The sequence below is a fragment of the Anser brachyrhynchus genome (genome assembly GCF_964034855.1).
Source record: "Anser brachyrhynchus genome assembly, chromosome: 1".
NCBI lineage: Eukaryota > Metazoa > Chordata > Aves > Anseriformes > Anatidae > Anser > Anser brachyrhynchus.
In genome coordinates, this window is record NC_137694.1 from 177,297,631 (window position 1) to 177,316,933 (window position 19,303).

The following is a 19,303-nucleotide window of genomic DNA, read 5'->3' on the forward strand; positions in this document are numbered from 1 at the left end:
GCATTTATATTCTGCATAAATCTGTCCACTATTTTTAGCTATGATAAGCTTATTTATGTTATTATGCTGGCATCAAAAACAACTAATGAATGACAGTGCCAGACTGTGAAAAAACAAGCTACCTGAAGGAAAGGCTTGTGCTACCAGGTTTTGATATCTTGAAATCTGTCTTAGATCGCAGTAACTTACCTGACATTTTTATGTATATTTCTAGCTCATTGTGTTCTTAAGTGCCTTCATAAATGAACATCTACAAATATATACATAACCCAATACCCCTGAATACACAAAAGCTGCTTTTTGTTGTTGTTGTTGTTTGTTTGTTTTATTTTTCTCTGCTTCTCAAATATAATCTCTTCATTAAGGTTTGTCATTGCAACTCCCTTGGTTACAGCCACACTTCCTGCTTTTCACAAGAGAAATCAGAAAGCTACTAGTCCCTTATAATGGCCATTATACCATCCCATTGTGCTTATAATTAATATAATTTAAATTTAACATCACATCCATATTCCCTGGCCTAACAGGTGGTCCCCAAAGCTAACAGATGTCATTTTATTTATTCACTACTGGATATAATATTTTGACATAACTATTAGCTTCCGTAGAAATAATTTTGATGTCAAAAACAGAGAATAAAGGTTTAACAATATGAAGTAAAAAAATACATTAAATCATCATGTAAAAGCAAGGCCTATGTTCTCTTACATTTAGACTAAAGGCTAAGAACTGATTTAAGAACTCATTCTAGTTTAGACAATTCCTAGAATCATAGAAACACAGAATGTTTTGTGTTGGAAGGGACCATAAAGATCACCCAATGTACCCCTGACATGGGCAAAGACACCTCCCACTAGACCAAGTTGCTCAAAGCCCCATCCAACCTGGTCTTCAACACCTCCAGGAATGGGGCAACCACAACTTCTCTGGGCTACGTGTTACAGTGCCTCACCACCCTCACAGTAAAGATTTTTTTTTTCTAAATATATGTAATCTAAATCTACCCTTTATGAGTTTAAAACCATTACTCTATGTCCTATCACCAGAATTTGCAATAAAGGGTCCCTCCACCAGCTTTCTTGTAGGCCCCCTTCAGGTACTGGAAGGCTGCTATAAGGTCTCCCCAAAGCCTTGTCTTCTAAAGGATGAATACCCCCAACTCCCTTAGCCTGTCTTCACAGGAGAGGTGCTGCAGCCCTTTGATCATCTTCACGGCCCTCCTCTGGACTCATTCTAATAGGTCCCTGTCCTTCTCATGTTGGGGTCCCCAGAGCTGAATGCAGTACTCCAGGTGGGGTCTCCCCAGAGCAGAGTAGAAGGGGACAATCACCTCCCTCGCCCTACTGGCCACGCTGCTTTTGATGCAGCCCAGGATATGGTTGGCTTTCTGTACTGCACACGCACATTGCGAGCTCATGCTGAGATTTTCATCCACCAGCACCCACAAGTCTTCACCTAAGGCCTGTTCTCAATCTATTCTCTGCCCAGCCTGAATTTGTGCTTGGGATTGCCCCAGCCCAGGTGCAGGACTTTACACTTGGCCTTGTTAAACTTCATGAGATTTGTGCAGTCCCACCTCTCGAGCCTGTCAAGGTCCCTCCAGATGGCATCCCTTCCCTCCAACGTGTTAACCACACCACACAGTTTGGTGTCATTGGCAACCTTGCTGAGGGTGCTTTTGATCCCACTGTTCATGTCACCAACAAAGATGTTAAACACCTCTGGTCCCAGTACTGACTCCTGAGGACCACCACTCGTCACTGGTCTCCACTTGGACATTGAGTCATTGACGCCAACTTTTTAAGTGCAACCATCCAGCCAATTTCACATAAAGACATCAAAAAATTTAACGCCTATTGAATTCAGAGTTTCAGCTTTACTGAAAGAAGGGCTAAAAATGAAGGAAAGAAAAAAAGAGTAAGACATAAATGAGAAATCGGTTTTGAAGGTTATCTTTATGATGTTCAATTGTGTGCTCCATTTCTCCTTGGGATCCTTTTCCAGGACTAATTTTAGCCTGTCAGTTTAAGTTAAAGTAATTCAAAATGCTCCCTATTTATATTCTTCTTTTAAATTATAATTATTTAAAAGTGATTTTCTTGGATGTTTTGGATAGAAATCAAAATAATATGTGTGTGTGTGTGTGTAGTTGGTTGGTTGGTTGGTTGGCTGGTTGGTTTGTTAGCTTGGTTGGTTATTTTGTGTTGGTTTTTTTTGAGGAGAAAAATGTGTATGTTTAATATTCAAATTTGCATCTTTCCTGATGTAATAGACTTCTGTCCTTGTCTAAGCTTTCCTGGGTACTTTTGGGATTGAATAGGGAATTTCCAAATGCTTCCACAATAAGATAGCAGTACCATTTTTATTTTTATCAGTGGAAGAGTATATTACTCAGGAAAACTCACTTAGAAAAGTTATGTAGTTGTTATTTTGGATGAATTAATTTTCTGAAGAAAGGTGTCATACTATCTTATTTTCTTACTTTTTAAATTTATTTATGTTTGCTTTTACCCAAAGAATATTTATTCTAAGAGACGATCTGAAGAATGTAGCTCTTAAGTAGACATTTATGCTTACACATACTGGGATATAATATGATTAATGAAAGAGTTGGATGGGGTTTTAGTCCCTTTTTCTGAAGATTCTTTTGTGCATGCTGTTTGCCTGTTGCATGTTGTCTGCTCTAGGGCTGGAGTTTGTAATGGTCTACCATGAAAGCAACTTGTGATTTTGGAGAAAAACTGGATTATCCTACATGATGTGCTGAGAGATCAGCTACTGATTCTGAATGGGAGATTTAGTAATAAATTGCTGAGGTAAACCACCTTTAAGCAAGAATTTGTGTTTAGAGATTACAGACAACACTATAGGTACTGATATAACGTAATGGAAGAACATAAAGATCAAACTAATCTAACACAATTTAATAAAAATGACACTCTTACTTGGAAAGATTCAGATTGCCTAATGGGTTAAATAATACCTCCTTAGATATTTCCTTCCTCCTACAGCATTCATTCATCTAATAATTTTTAGTATTCTCCTTTCTTTGTCCTTTATGTGTTTCATATATTGCATTCATCTTTTATACACTAAGTTAATACTGTCCTTCACCAGACTCTGCTTTAAACTCCACCCTTGCTAATATAGGGGCAATTCTTTTGATTCAGACAACCTTCTTCATGTACCAACTCCATTCAGTCTTTCACCAAAGAATGACAATATTAGTAATAATAACAATAACAGCAACAACAACTACACTTTATATTGTAACCCCTTTATCAGATAAGCTTTATTGCTTAGTGTTGTTTGCTGAGTGCTGACAGACAACATGCACTGGGCTAACAAAAAGTGGGAAATCACTTTATTACATATCTGGACAGCCACTTACATGTTGTGATTTCTTTGCTGTAAAACACTCTTTTTATGCAACATCGACTGTTTGAATATTTTTCTACTACACCACTCAGTTTCCTGGTATAGTATGATGTGATCTATGTACTTATTTTCTCCTAGAAACGAGTGAATGCACGGAGCAGTAATCTGTTGATGTAGTAAAGATATGTGATAGCTCAGTAAATATTACAGAGCTAAGGTACAGAAACAACACAAGAGTGAGGAACATAGCAGAAGAATCTGGTGGTTCTGCAGAAAGGTGACACATCAGCTTTAAATACCTAAATCACTAGCACTTTTCACTGTATTGCCACCAGCTTCAGTAACAACTGGACCAGAGCTAGTGCCTAGATCTAGTCACTCCTAGTGGTATGGATACATTTTCTAATATCCCTTTAGAAAGTTCATCAGTAGCTGTACAGATAGACCTACTGATACTGGCAATCTTTTTTTTTTTTTTTTTTTGCTTTTAATTAAGTGTTAGTGAAAGATTTTAGAAATATATAGCAACTAGGTTCTTTTTCATTATCCATTAATTTCATTTACTCACTAATAAAACTGTTATTGTTATCAATTAATTAATTATAACAAAGAAGGCTTTCTTCTGATGTAAAACAAAATACCTTTCTGTTTCTCTTAATCTGCAAATCTTCAAATCAAGACTGAAGGGTAGATTCTTTTCTCTCTCCTCCCCAAATATTAAAGTTGTTGCAGTGCCTCAGCTTTATATGCCTTACTTCCTAGTGAATTAAAGCTTTCATTTTTCTTAATTTTACATGTCTGTAAAGAACTAGGTGGCTCACAAATTCTATCCAAAAATACTGAATATTTCTTACAAACTAGGCAATTTCTTTCAAGATAGGAAATTTTGAATACGAGGTTATAACTGAAGTCCTCAGTTCAGAATTCTTAGCCTACACCTGTATCACAAAATCACAGAGCAGCTTGGATTGGAAGGGACTTTAAAGATCATTTAGTTCAACCCCCCCGCCTTAGGCAGGGATGTCATCCACCAGGTCAGGTTGCCCAGAGCAACCCAGTCTTGAACAACTCCAGGGATGGGGCATCCACAATTTCTCTGGCCAACCAGTTTCAGTGCCTCACCACCCTCTGAGTGAAGAACTTCCTCCTAAATGTAAGTACACTGCCCTCTTCTCATTAAATAAAAGTTGGCACGGGAGGTCACAGTTGTCCTAACACTGTCAAGGTCAGTATCTTCTGATAATGGGAAAATCCTTTGTGGTAGAAAATCTTATTGTATGAATAATGCCTTCTACATCTTTTTGCTCATCCTACTTTGCACATAGAGACTGCTCTCAATCTAAAAAAGACATCTTGGAACAACCACTCAAATATTCCTATTTAAGTGGTTGTATTTTTCATAAAGTAATTAGTTATTGGGCTTCTGGCATACTTGTAGTCCTTTATCAAGTAGACAGGAACATCCAATGCATGTATGCTGCTGTCTCAGCTATGCCTAGACTCAGGCAGTTTTGGTCATGCCTGCAGATAAATATTTGGGGCACCTTAGGAACTTTATTAACAAAATAATACACAACGTGAGCTTTGAAGATTTCATTTTGAATCTGATACAGTCATGTCTTTGGAATTTTGATACCCTTTTGATATTTAAGTGGTCATCATGAAAGAGTTTTTTTTTTTTTTTTTCCTTTTTGAAAGCATCATATTATTTCCAGTTTCCAAACACATTATTTAGTCCATATTGCAGCAAAATGGCATGGCATTAAGATATATGTATATCACAGAATATAACATCTCTCTTTTTTTTTTTTTTTTCTGGCTAGAATTACACCCATGAATCCATGATAGTTTGGGATAGAAATGGAGTGGCTGAGTAAGTGTTTTGAAAGAATAGTGAATCAAATGGGAAGACAACTGAAATAGTAATTAATATCGAAGACTCCTAAGGATGAAGAATGAAAGCAAAAGACAACTGGAAAAAAAAAAAACAAAAAACAAAAAACATATATATATATATCCAGGAGTTAATAGAAAGAGGACTGTCATGAATTTATGAATTAGTAGAAAAAGGCAAAACTTAAGAGTGGGAACACAGAAGAGGTGATATGAGACATATATGTTATAATACCAGTATGATGATGACAAGGTGGGAAGAATGTTGTAATGGAAAAATAGGTAAGTGGAGATGCATAATAAATGAGATACAGAAAGAATTTGAATAGTAATGGGCTGCATATGTTAAAGAAACATTCTAGTTGGATAGCTAAGAAAGTCTGGTGGTGTGCATGGAGGCTGTGACCACTAGGAAGTGCTGTCATGCCAGTCAAGACAGGAAAAGAATAGATGCTGGTGAAACAGAACTTATTCTTGATTTAAACAGGCAATGTACTAGATTTTTTTTTTTTTTAGGAACTCTATTGTCCTTAAACATCAACCATAAAACATAAAAAATACAAAATGTTAATAGTTAATGACTTTTCCAGTATGAAAAATTTAGAAATGAGAAATTACTCCAGTGTGAGTATTTAGTCTTGTGTTTACAAGACTAAAACATGCTCTAATAACTGACATGGTTTCCAGCTATATCCGAACACTTACAAAATGTAATGAGTTTGAGATATGAACCCTCAAGTAGTACATTTGTTTGTCAGCAAGATGTCAGCGCAGTGCCAGCCCCCTGGATGGTACCTCTAGGACATGCAGCTAAGTGAAAGCTCTATCCAAATAGAGCTTTGGAGAAGGATGTTGAAGACAAAGCAAGGAATGCCTTTGCGAGGTGGACTAGGATGATTTCTGCAGGTGGTCTTGGAGTGATAGACAAAATTCTCTAAAAAGACACTTCATATCACTACCTAGACGTAGTCAGAGGCACCAATCAGGTAAGAACATCAGATCTTTTTCCTACAGAAATCCTCGTGTCAATGAACCACCTGTGTGGACAAAAATATGTACTCAAAGGAAAAGGGAACAAAATTTTCAGAGATAGAAACTTGGTCAGAAAAAGACTTTTAATGGCTATCCCAGCAAAACATCACAGGGCAGAAAGAACCTTAGTCTTTTTAGGGCAGTGGCACAAATCTCACCTAAACTTGGATCTTTATAATAAATATGGCTAGTCACTCTAGTTCCCCTGTCAGAAGCTAGTCAAAGAAGCTAGTCAAAGCTTTTAAGGCATGATTTCTTTCATCCTAAGTAGACTTTTAAAACAGAAATAAATAAACCCGTTTCTTACATACATTACTATATATATTAAAAAAAATCATTTATTTTTCTTTTCAACAATTTTCATTCTGAAAATATGTTAAAAATAACACTACTGTCTCTTGATGGTAAACAAATATTTCTAAATTATTTTAGTCTCTTTTAATTATAGTTCAAGAAAAAAATAATCAAGCACAGTACATCTTGTGAATTACAAGAATGCCCAGACAAATGTTATTATTATTATTATTTTTTTTAGAGAAAAGAGCATGCTGACAGAACACTGCCAAAGCAATTAATCCAAAGTTTATTTTATAAAGCTTATGTTTTCTAGTCACCTAGATATAAGAGGGAACACAAACATTTTTAAACATACATTCTGATCCACCATATAGAAGCAGCCAATTTGCAGTAAATCTCCCTCTAAAAGATTCAGTACCTTTCCTTTTTTGTCTGTGCAGTTCCTGTTTTGTGGATAGATGTTTTTATTTCTCTGCGGATGTTTACGTACCTGTTCTGTAGCTGTATTGCAGTTTCATTGCTGTAATCCATTGACTTTAATGGAGTTATTCCTTTAATAGAGTTATTCCTACACAAATATATTCCGTAAAGCCTGTACGATTTCTCTTCATCTATAATCTAAAGATATCTCTATAGTCATTGCACATGTTCAGAAAAAAAAAAAAAAAAAGGATTTGTGGGAGACAGAAGGAAATCATACTATATCTACATAGCAAACTTGAAGGCATGAATGGGTAATCACCTCTAAATCAGAATGACTTAGCTGTAGGACGCTTGAGTCTACATTCACAGATACACGCTCTTTGTGTTGCACCCTTCTGGCATGCCAAAGTAGCCATAAACCTGGCAGGTGAAGCTGGGTTTATAACTATTTTGCATCATTGCACAGCAGTTGGAGCACTCTGGCACATCTGTCCCTTATCTGATGCAAATCAAAGCAAGAAGCTTCATAGGAAAATCTCAGACTTACATTGGGAAGACCAGACACTCAGTTGACATAAATGTTCTGCTAGTGTAAATCATGAGTGCAGTGAAGCTGGACTAACTTACATATGACTTATATCAATTTCAGATCTACCCTCAGATCCTGGTTTGTGAAATTATAAATAGAGATGATGTAGTGATGACAGTTAACAACAGTGTCTAGTTGGAAGATAACTCAAAAACAGTTGTCGCTTCTAGCCATTATTTAACTGAATAATGACTATCCTCATGAGCTGCCAAGACAAGGTGAGCTATGCCGTGAAAAACAATCATAATGCATGGCATCACCAAAGGTTCCACTAAAAAAAAAGTCATCCTTTCTTTATCTCCTTTTTATGATTTTTGTCAGCAATAGCTATAAAAACATCATTGGAGCCACACTTCATAGATATTCAGCAAAGAAATGCTATTCAAAGTTAAATTCCTGTGAGATGATTCTTGGCTTGGAATAGTGTTATGAAAGACTATTTTGCAGGTGTTGTTAGTTCTGCTTTCATGTATTTTGTTGCTCTACTTACACCATAGTACTTACAGTGTTTATGTAATGTCTGACCTTTTTTATGGCTCACATTTAACATCTCCCTGATTCAGTTGTATAGTTGCATATTTTCTTCTTTCTTTTTTTTTTTATATACCCTCTTGATAAACAGTATTTATTGATTCAGCTGCAAATTTTAGTGCCTCAAAATGTACAACTATAGCCTATGTGCTGCAGTACATAGTTTGATGCTCCAATTAGATATTTTATGGATCCAGCTGCACATTTTGATGATCCAGTTGGATTCTTGATTTTCAGTAAAATTGGAAATCACACTGTGTTCTATGTTAATTAAATTGATTACAATATTTTGATAATCAGTTTGAAGAAATTAACTCAAAAAAAAAAAAAAAAAGAAAACAAACCCAACCAAACAACCCCTAAAAATAAACTTGGATTTTTTTCATAATATAGTGTAGTACACCCAGAGTTTTCTTGGGTTAAGCAAATTTTCTTAGCCCCAGTGAAAATACAATGATAACAGAGTATTATTTTGTCACAAATGTGTTAGGAGTCATCTAGATTCTGGCATTCTTTCTAGTGTTCTGCTCTCTGCTAAATCTTTCGTAGATAATTCCAGCTATCAGATGACTTTCAGTTCTTTCTTAAGCACAGAAATTACAAGAGCTATTTAAAATATCCAGGGTGTATTAAAGGTTTCTCTTAAGTATTCCACTGATGGAGAAAATTCCTTTTCATGCTTCGGAATTCTACTGTATTGGGATGTGTTGCACTACAACAGTGATCTAAGGTTTCAATCTTAAGAACTGACACACCTTAGAAATTGAATATGTATTCACAGCTCACTTTTAACATCAGAAAATAACAATGTAACGGAGATTAAAAAATGCTTACAGTTCACATACAGACAATAAGTATTTCAGAGAGATATATAAAGATAAAAGAGGTAATTAGATTAAATTCATCTTTGAATAGTTTACAAGAGTTTATGATCTTTGTCCATTATCCAGCCTACAGGATGCTTGCCCAGCCCAGGGAGCAGTCACCCACACATTCTTATACAGTCCATTTGTCAGCTATGCTTTCCCAAAAAACATGGCTAGATCAAAAAGTGATTTGCTCTTTTAACCATGCAGAAGATACAAGAAAGTGTACCCCAAAGAGTCCTGTGACACCCAAGTACAAACAGAATAAAAATGGTGACAATATCTCAATCATATTTTTGTGTCTGTGAATAATTGCTTCTAGGTGACAACAGTGAAGCAGATTGTAAGTACTTCAGTCTTCCCCATTTTCCACAAGTCATTCAACAACAAAACTGCAATTTGTCCCTTGCTCTGACATTATTTCCCTTAGGAAGTCCACCCCTCTGTACTGCTAGTGACACTTCTGCTATTTTATCTCATAGACTGCACAGTGCAACTTATTTTGGATGTTGAGTATCAAAGCGTATTATCACAGACATGATCCTGGCTTTGATCATACTTAAGAACTGACCAAGTATACCTATTTCAGCTCCAGTGAATGGTTTCTTAATAACAAGAAACAAAGCTTTACATTCCTTCTCCATTTCTGAAATACATCACAACCTACAATAGCCCTTTACTTCACTTTGCCTGTCAGGCTAGTGAAAATGTTTCTTAAACTAATCATAAATTTGCTATAACCCTAGAGATCCTGTAGAAGGCAGTTAAAGCAGAATGTGCTTTAGCTCAGCTCAGTATTTAGCATATACAGCTCATCTGCACTAGCAATCTGGTTATTGTCATACAGATATCCCTCTACAGACTCCTGCTTTCAAAGAAGAGTTCCTTTAAGATACTTTTGGCAAAGGTTATCAGGTTGATTATTAAGAACAATATAGTGAAGTGGAATGCATCAGGTGCAGTCACTTATCTCATGATCTCCCTAAATGGATGAAATGCATCAACCTTTTCTTTAATTTTATTTTCTTAATAAAACTAACAAACCAAAACAAACAAACAAAAAATAAAACATTTCCTCCTTATCCTTAGTGCTAAAATTTTAACTGAATTTTTCTGCCACTGTAGCTTATGAAATTCATACAGTTTTCACTATAACCACACCTCCTAGTTGGCAATCAGTTTTCTTACTTTGAAGGGGCTTCTTGTACTTTCTTACTGTGTTGCTGTCAGTACTGGAGTTTCTATTTCTTTCACTCTTTTTTTTATTTTCCCACTCTATTTTCTTTCACTCTTATTGGTTCACCTGGGATTATGTCTCTTTTGATAAGAAATATCTGGCTCCCTCCACCTTAAACATAAATTACTGTGATTTCTGTTGTGAATGTCACTGGACAATCTGAAGTTTAGATTCATTTTTTACCAACATAGGGCATTATGGCTCCAGAAGCTTTGTTAATCCACACAAATGCTGCACAAATTCTGGGTACTATATGACTTTGGAGATGAAAGCTGCTTGTATATGGTAAATTTTAGATTTATTCTCTTTCTTTATGCTTACAGAAGTTTTTTTTTTTTTTCCTGATTTCTATTCCTGAAACCTATTTTCTATATGCTTATAGGTAAAACAGACTTTGTGTTTATTTCCTTAATTTTTGTTAGTTCCATTAACTACTCTCTTTCATTTTTGTCATAGTACAGAAGTACCTAAGGGCTGAAAGATTCAGTAATATGTTGTTGACCACTGTTTTTTTTTTTTTTATCATATTAAAGTATATAATTAACAGATATTTTCCTAAAGCTTATTCCCCCATACTTCTACAAGTTTCATAGCTATTAGTGGTACAATACCAGACTCATAGTGAAGTTGCTAAATACAGCATCTCTTTGCAAACAGTAAAAAAAAAAAAGTTCATGTGGAAATAAGCACTGTAAACTTATAGGCCTTTTCCCTTCTGCCTGGAGGAGAGCAATCTCCTACTGCCTTATGCTAATCCCGCAGAGTTTCAGTAAGTGTTCCTTAGATATTAACCTTTTTTTAAGGGTGGGTGTAATCGTCAAAGATGGCCATTGCAGCTGGTGGGGATCCCTGGGATCTTGTTCACTGTCTTACCTCTTTAGCAGTTCAAGCACATTTTCCATTGTCACTAATTCTAGCTGCCTCTGGGTTTCCATTTTACAGATATTTTGGGGGCCACCTGCTGATTCTGTTTCTTCAGCTTTAATTGCAGTTCCTTCATTGTGTTCTGTGTTGGCAGCCTTTGGGTATCCGCATGGCTACTGACTAGGCCAGCCTTGGGCTGCCCATCTGAGACTGAATTTATTTCAGAAACATTTTTTCCCCTCTGGTTATGCTGTTTCGTCAATGATAGGAATTCCTTGAGGTTTTCTTCGATACACTGTATGTTCTTCTCTCAAAGCTCTTCACATTCACTTTTACTAAATCCCCAAAAAGATCACCACAGGCTCACCTTGCCTTATTCAGATGGGCTTACAATTTCTGCATCCTGGTTTATAGTATTCCCTACACAATTTTATTCTCAGATTAAATACAGATGTGCAAAACCAAACCGGATTCTCCAGCTGAAAAAATTGAAACCTTTTCCATGGCCTTCTTTTGAAAATTTCCACCTCATTTTCTGAAAGCTTTTATTTTCCTCTACTTAAATAGAAGAACAAATTCTCACCAGTGTCAGTGACAAGCTATGATTCAAATTGACTAATAAAATGGATAAATGTCATCAACAATATCATGCTGCCCACCATAACTGACAAAAAGTTTCATTTTGTACTTAGTGGTAGATGTGGTAGAAGTGGTGTGGCTTTCCAGCTGCAGGCAGATAAACAGAATTTATGACTCCCACATAAGATCTCATTAGACAACTTGCAGCAGAATAGGATTGGCCAGGAGATTGTCAGATGATGTTCTGAAGAAGACACCACAATCTTGTCTTGGACCCAGCTCTATGACTCAGTCCTTAGGCAGTCAATGACATCCTTAAAGAGACGTTACAGCTGCAGCTGGAGCTGCTCTGAGATGTGTAGAATATGGCTTGGTCTCAGATGTAAAAAGAGTGTGATTCATACTTCTCTCCTTAGACACCAGGCCGTTCCCACATCCTGTTTTCTCTCTGAATTAACCTGGTCTTCAGCACTAGGAAGTGATTCCTAACCTAATAAGTGGCAAATAGAAAAAAAATAAAATGGCTGTTCTGGTGTGGAGAATGGGGACTTTTGAAAACTTCAAACTTTGATTATGAGAAGATAACAAATGTAGATAATGAAGTGTGCTGAAGATGGAATAGTTATTTTAAAACAATTGTTGCCCACTGACTGATCCATAAACAGTGGTTTATATATAGCTCTTGCCAAAAAATTATTTCTCACTCTTGTATTTTGGTCCCAGATGGAGACCAAAATGAAGAGTGTGTGTGTGTATGTGTGTGCAATTGACACTGGGCTTTCTGCCAGGACTCAGTTTGCAGGTGTTTCCTGTCTAGTTCTTTCTCAGCCAATAAATTGTAAGGGGTACTTCATGCAACCTCTATCCACTCCAAGACTCTCCAAGATGTCACTTGCTCAATATTAGTGGAAGCACTCCACGACCTAGAAGCAATTCAGACATGCATGGTGTGGTAAGAACAGCATGTTTATTTTCCTGCTCTAGACTGGTTTGATCAGATGAAGGTCTGCTCAGTAGCTACTCCAAAAGCCCTGATCATGTGATTGGTTTTAACTTCCATTCCTCCCCCCCCCCCCCCCCCCCCCCCCCATTCTCCCCCAAGTAATCTGTGACTGTTTACTCTTTTCTCGTTGGGTCTATTTTTGCTGATTTTTGAACATTACTTACCAATTTGGGATTACAGTAAGTCTTTTACATCCCTAAGGGGAATTCCTTCTTTTTCTCTTTCCAATATCTGAAAGTCTATCCCACTGCTGTTTTGCTAGGTTAGGCCAAGGACAGGGTTAGCTAACCACTCCTCCCCTTTCATTGTTTGTGGTGTCCAAAAGTTTCCTTCATCATTAGTTTAAACTCAGATCAGGGCAGATCATCTTAACATAAACTTCCTTAGATGTTTCATTTAAACTGACTACAATCAAATTAGTATTTGAAATCTGTGCTCCTTGAATATTACCAGCTGTATGTTTGTCTGCCTGTCAGTCTGTTGTTTACATTCCACCATTACTCAGGTGGAACAACAGCTGTCTGTTTCTGGAAGAGCTGGGAAAGATACGACTAAGATCACGTGCTCTGCATATACCATTGCAAAGAAGGACCTGGGCACCAAAACTGAACTGGGCTGTTCTAGATCAAAAGCAGAAATTATACTATTTCCACAGCTATTTCTGCACATAAATGGATATTATGACAGGATCAAGAGGGAAGAAGGGTGAAGTACTTATGAATATCTTCTTGTTTGTGCAGGGTAGTATGTATTTGTAGTTATGCTGTAGTGGACTGGAAAGAGCCAGCACATCTCCCTTTCATAATGTGCTTCTTTCATCTATGAGAATTCCAGGAGTAGATATATTCTGTGAGGTAATAAATGGGTATTATTTCTTTATTATCTACATGCACTATTTTGATTTTCCAGTCACTGCACCCTCAGGATGAAGAGAAAGACCACCAGCAAACACCAATGAGACAGTGTGCTGATAGCTTTAAATAGAATTTGCAACGGGTAAGTAAACTTTGAGATGTCAGCTGCATTCAATAAAGTCTGCACATTGATTACATCTCCGTAAATGTGGGATAAGTACAGAGTAAAGGTCAACAGATTAAATACGTAGTTTAATCAGCAAATTATGCAAATGAACACAAATGAAATATACCATCCAACTGTTAAGATCAGTAAAGCATGCAACTCTATTAGTGAAGTGTTTGAGTGTTGGCCGTCTTAAATATACACCCAATTTACTAAACTTCAGGAAATACAGTTGCTGGAGGAAACAGTTAAAAAGGTTTATCAGTCAAATGTGAGGACTGATCAACAATTATTTTGATTTAGCTATTACATTAGAATGTAATGTGAATTATTAGCAGAATTGGTGAAAATTGATGACAGCAACAACAACAAAACTGCATCTGAAGCTTTCTTCTCCATCACTGGAGGATGAATATCAATCAGTCAGTGGTGAGATAATACGACTACTTGAAAAATGCCGATCAATGAGGTGGAATTTACAGATACTCAACAACTACTGTACACGGCTCAAGTAACAAGTTCCCTCCCAGATCTTCACCTACATCAAAATCAGCAAAGCACTTAAGTACATGCATAACTTTAAGTGTAGGAGTAGTGTTATAGAAGTCCTCTGCTCACCTTCTCTTGCTGATACTATGGAAGTAGAGACCTCAGGGCTCAGTTGTGGTAATTACAGTTCATAGGTACAAAAAGTGTCAGCCTCTGGAAGACTAGCAACCTAGAGAGACAAGGAGACAAGGAGGGGAAGGGGGGGGGGAGGAATTATTATTCTCTCCATTTTATCTTTTCTTTTCTTTTCTTTTCTTTTCTTTTTTCATAATTATAATAATTAGGTTAGAATTTTTGGATTATATCCCAGATATCATTATACATATGAGTGGGCTTCAGAAGTGTCACAGTGTTAACATGAATGGACAGTGTTAATACCAATGAAGAATTGTTTATGTACTCAGAAATAATAATCAAAATTTGCAAAGAAATAGAATTTTTAGCTAGATAAAATGTTATAAAGCAGACTTTTTTTTTTTGTCTTGCCCATTTTTGTAATATTTAAGTCACCATAACATGATTATGCCTGTTGGTGAGTAAATTACTTTTATTTAATGCAAGCAAATAGAATTATTTTACGAGACAAGAGGCCAAACCTGCATTAGTGTTTTAGTTTGGATTAGAAGTCTGCTTTTCGTTTAATCGTTCCATGGTTCCCACTGAAATGGTTTGGTTTTATATCAAGTAAACTGTTGGAGCACACAGATGGATTTCTTCCAGATGAGACTCAGCTGAAGGATGTCCTTCAGAGACACACCTAATGCCTTCCTCCTGCAAATGAGCATTCCATTGCAGAGAGCAGACTAAAACTAGTGTTTACTGAAGGAAAATGTCCCACACACTTTGCCCCCCCCCAAAAAAAAAAAAAAAAGAAAACACAAAAAACAAAAAACTACCCTGTATGTGCATCATGCAACTATTAGTTTCTCAGCACTGTTTTTCTTGCTTTAGAGCTTGTCTTCTATTGGTCCTTGCTTCTTGCTAACATACACATAATTACAGTGCACCAAAGCTTGATCTCCCTACTGGTGTGCATGCTTAAGACTGTGATAACTTATCTCAGTATGTTGGGATCTCTGAGCTTGACAGACAGTGCCTCTATATTGATGGTTGGTGAAAGAGGGAAAATATCTTTTTCTAGGAATGTGTTCTGATAATTTTATATCAGCCAAAGAGTCTTCCATGCAAAGGAAGCCAGTACTGTCACGTTAATATAGGATTAGAGATATCTGTACTTCTGAATAGATGTAGATTGGCTAGTGCTTGCACAGGATTGCAACTAGATACCTAAGATGTAGAGGACATCTTTCCTTCTCTCCCTTTTCTCCTCTGCCTTTCACCTTTTCCTTCTTCTGTTAAATTCTTGAGGCAAAAAAATTATGCAGCTGAGTCAATGAAATATTGTACACAACAGACAAGTTAAAGATTGCCTATATGTAGACATGTACAATTATTACCAAGTATTTAAATCAACATTTAAATTCCTAATGCTGGAATTTCAGTACCTAACATTTGTTAGTTGGGGATTTTTGCTTGATGACACAACTGAAAAAAAAATGCAGACACAACTAAAAGGTAAATTACAACTTTCTATTGGAGATATATTTTATTTACAAAAACAATCAGTTACAGTATTTACACTGCCGTTATCCTTCAGCAATGATAACAGATCAATGTTTTACAATTTCCCTTTTTCCTCTCTTTCTCACCCTCTCTTTCTCCCCTTCTCTTTTTTCCTCCTCTTTTTTTTTTTTCCTTCCTTCCAGAAGGAGAATAAATATTCTATAATATTCACATCTTTTATCTCAAATAGTTCCCTAAATACACAAAGTCAGATTAAATTCTTTGGTTTTGGTTATGTAACCTCATGTCAATATGTTAAAATGAGAAGCTACCTCCTCATAAATTGCTTGAAGCAGTGCTTTGGACAAAAAATTCATGATGATGATAGATATGGTTTGTCATCCTGAATAGTCCTGTTTAAGTCTTGTCTCTACAGAAAAGAATCTTTACAAGCATCTTATCTCATGTTTCTCTCTCTCTCTCTCTTTTTTTTTTTTTTTTTTTTCCCTCATGGAAGTATTAGAACAAGTCCGAAGGAGGGCCAGAAAGACAATAAAGGTACTGGAACACCTCTTCTATGAAGACAGGCTGAGGGAGTTGGGCTTGTTCAGCCTGGAGAAGAGAAGGCTCTGGCGAGACCTTATAGTGGCCTTCCAGTACCTAAAGGGGGCCTACAGAAAAGCTGGGGAGGGACTCTTTGTCAGGGAGTGGAGTGATAGGACAAGGGGTAATGGCTTTAAACTAAAAGAGGGTAGGTTTAGATTAGATATAAGGAATAAATTCTTCACTGTGAGGGTGGTGAGGCATGGGAACAGGTTGCCAAGTGAAGTTGTGGATGTCCTGAGCCTGGAAGTGCTTAAGGCCAGGTTAGATGGGGCTTTGAGCAAACTGGTCTAGTGGGAGGTGTCCCCGCCAATGTCAGGGGGGTTGGAACTACATGATCTTTAAGGTTCCTTCCAATCCAAATCATTCTATGAGTGTATGTTTCAGAAATGACAACTCCACCTGCTTCCTTCCATCAAACCACACCTACTTATCTTCATGCATCAAAAGTATATAAACAGTAAAAGAAAGGCAAACAAAAAAATGATAGCATGCTGGTAGCTAGAAAAACAGTTTGTAATGCAGTGATCACACAGGAAATGATTAGGGCTAGCCAAGCAGCTCAAAAACTATACATATGTAATAGCCAAGTGCTGCCAGTGGAAACTCTGCAGTCAGGGCACTGCACAGCCACGCCATAGTAGTCAGGAGTGATGTGTTACATCCAGCACATCAGGTGTGTTTGTGGTAAGGTAGACAACCAAAATAAGCATGCATATCTTGTCAGCAACAAAGTGTACTTTATGAGGAGAGAGCTTAGACAAAAGACTACGCTTTTACATGTTTTAGTATATTTTTCCCGTTTAAACAAACAAAACAAACAAAACAAAAACAACAAGCTTGAGTAGGTTATAGTGAAAATCATATATTTACAGAGCTTTCTGAGGACTGTATTTTATGTGTGTCAGACCTGAAAAAATAACATTTTATGTGCTGCCATAGATGCTATTCACTAGACCTCATTGAAACTTTTAAATACTTAAAGAGGGCTTATGAAAAAGATGGAGAGCAACTTTTTTGCCCAGGCAGATAGTGATAGGACAAGGGGGAATAGTTTTAAACTAAAAGTGCAGAGAGTTTGAATAGAGGTTAGGAGGAGATTCTTCACTCAGAGAGTGGTGAGGCAGTGGAACAGGTTGCCCAGAGAAGCTGTGGATGTCCCATCCCTGGAGGTGTTCAAGACCAGGCTGGATGAAGCCCTGGACAACCTGATCTAGTGGATGGCATCTGCGCCCATGTCAGGGGTGTTGGAACTAGATGATCCCTTCGAACCATTCTATGATTCAGTCAGTGATTCTATGTAGTACATTTATGTACCTGTCAAGGTGCCAGCAGCAGGTGGCTGCAGGGCTCCTCTGTGAGGAGAGGCCGGGGCTGCCCCATGCTGGACACAGTTGGTTCCAGCTGGCTCCAACAACTCCACTACAGGCCATGGCTGGGCCCAGCAGCCAAGATGGTGGCACCTTGGGGAAAATGTCTTAAAGAAAAGGTAGAAAATGCTGGAGAGGAGGAGAAGGGGGCTGGGGGTGGGGGGGAGGTTGTGGGGTGGAGTGGTGAAATAAGGGTCAGAGGAAACACTGAGGTCAGAGAAGAAGAAGGTGATCTGGGCACCAAACCAGAGATTGTCTATAGTCTGTGGGAAAGACTTGTGCCAGAACAGGGGAAAAGTGGAGGAAGGAGAAATGAAATTCTCCATCCCCTGCACCTCTCAGGCTGAGAGTACAAGAGTGGAGTGAACAACTGAAGTTGAGCCTGGGAAAGGGGAAGAAGGCAAAGTATTGTTTTTGTGTTTGTCTTTTTGTTTCCCCCTACATTAATTACTAATGATATATTTATTTTAACACATAATACACTAGGTTAATTTTTCCCAAGTCAAGTCTCTTTTGACTGCAACTGTGACTAGTACAATTGCTCTGTCTTTTTCTTGATTCATGAACTTTCTCATTCCTGTCCTTATTTTCTCCAGGTGTCCCATTGGAGGTGTGTGGAAGGAGTGAGCAGCTAGAGGGGGCACTTCGGTTGTTAGCCATGGCTAAACCATCACAGACCATCTCAGAACCAAGCAATTAATAGAGTTACACTAGTTAAAGTAGGTATCATAGAATCACGTAGGTTGGAAGAGACCTCCAAGATATCAAGTCCAACTGTTAACCTAGCACTGCCAAGTCTACCACTAAACCATGTCCCTAAGCACCACCACTGCATATCTTTTGAGTACCTCCAGTGATGGTGACTCAACTACTTCCCATGGCAGCCTGATCCAATGCCTCACAACACTTTCAATAAAGAAGTTTTCTAACATCCAGCCTGACTTCCCTGGTGCATCTTGAGGTCATTTCCACTTGTCCTATCACTTGTTGCTTAGGAGAAAAGACCAACCCCCACCTCACTACAACCTCTTTTGAAGTAGTTGTAAAGAGTAATAAGATCTCCCCTGAGCCTCCTTTTTTCTAGGCCATCAGTGTCTTGTAACTCACAGAGGTGCACACATGCACTTTATAAGCACACATTAGTAAGTAATGTTTAACATTTATTATTTGTTCTAACGGTGCACAGTCACAACACTCTGAGAAATAATCATTTGAAATAATGTTTTCTTTTACATGAAGAAAATATGTTGACACTCACATTTTCATGACCATCAGATTGTGCTGTCTGTTCCAGGGTATGCTGTTGCCTTAAAAATGCTTCCTCTGGAACATAAGTGGGTTTTCAATACAAAATGAGTAAATAAGTAAGTAACATTAAGGACCACAGGAACCCAGAGTTATAGGTAAAGAAATATGAATCCATTATGTATGTGAATCTATAAGTGTATAAATTATTTATTAAAATATGTTCTTTGCAACTATAGATCACTTGGCTTTGATGAAGAG

The 19,303-nt window shown here is 37.3% G+C and overlaps 1 long non-coding RNA gene across 1 annotated transcript; it reads left to right on the forward strand.

The window, feature by feature from the left end:
- Nucleotides 1–12,562: 12,562 nt before the first annotated feature.
- Nucleotides 12,563–18,861, forward strand: LOC308187853. The gene is made up of 4 exons (XR_013944957.1): nt 12,563–12,641; nt 13,602–13,688; nt 16,342–16,382; nt 18,394–18,861. It is a non-coding gene; the product is annotated as an uncharacterized lncRNA (long non-coding RNA).
- Nucleotides 18,862–19,303: the final 442 nt, after the last annotated feature.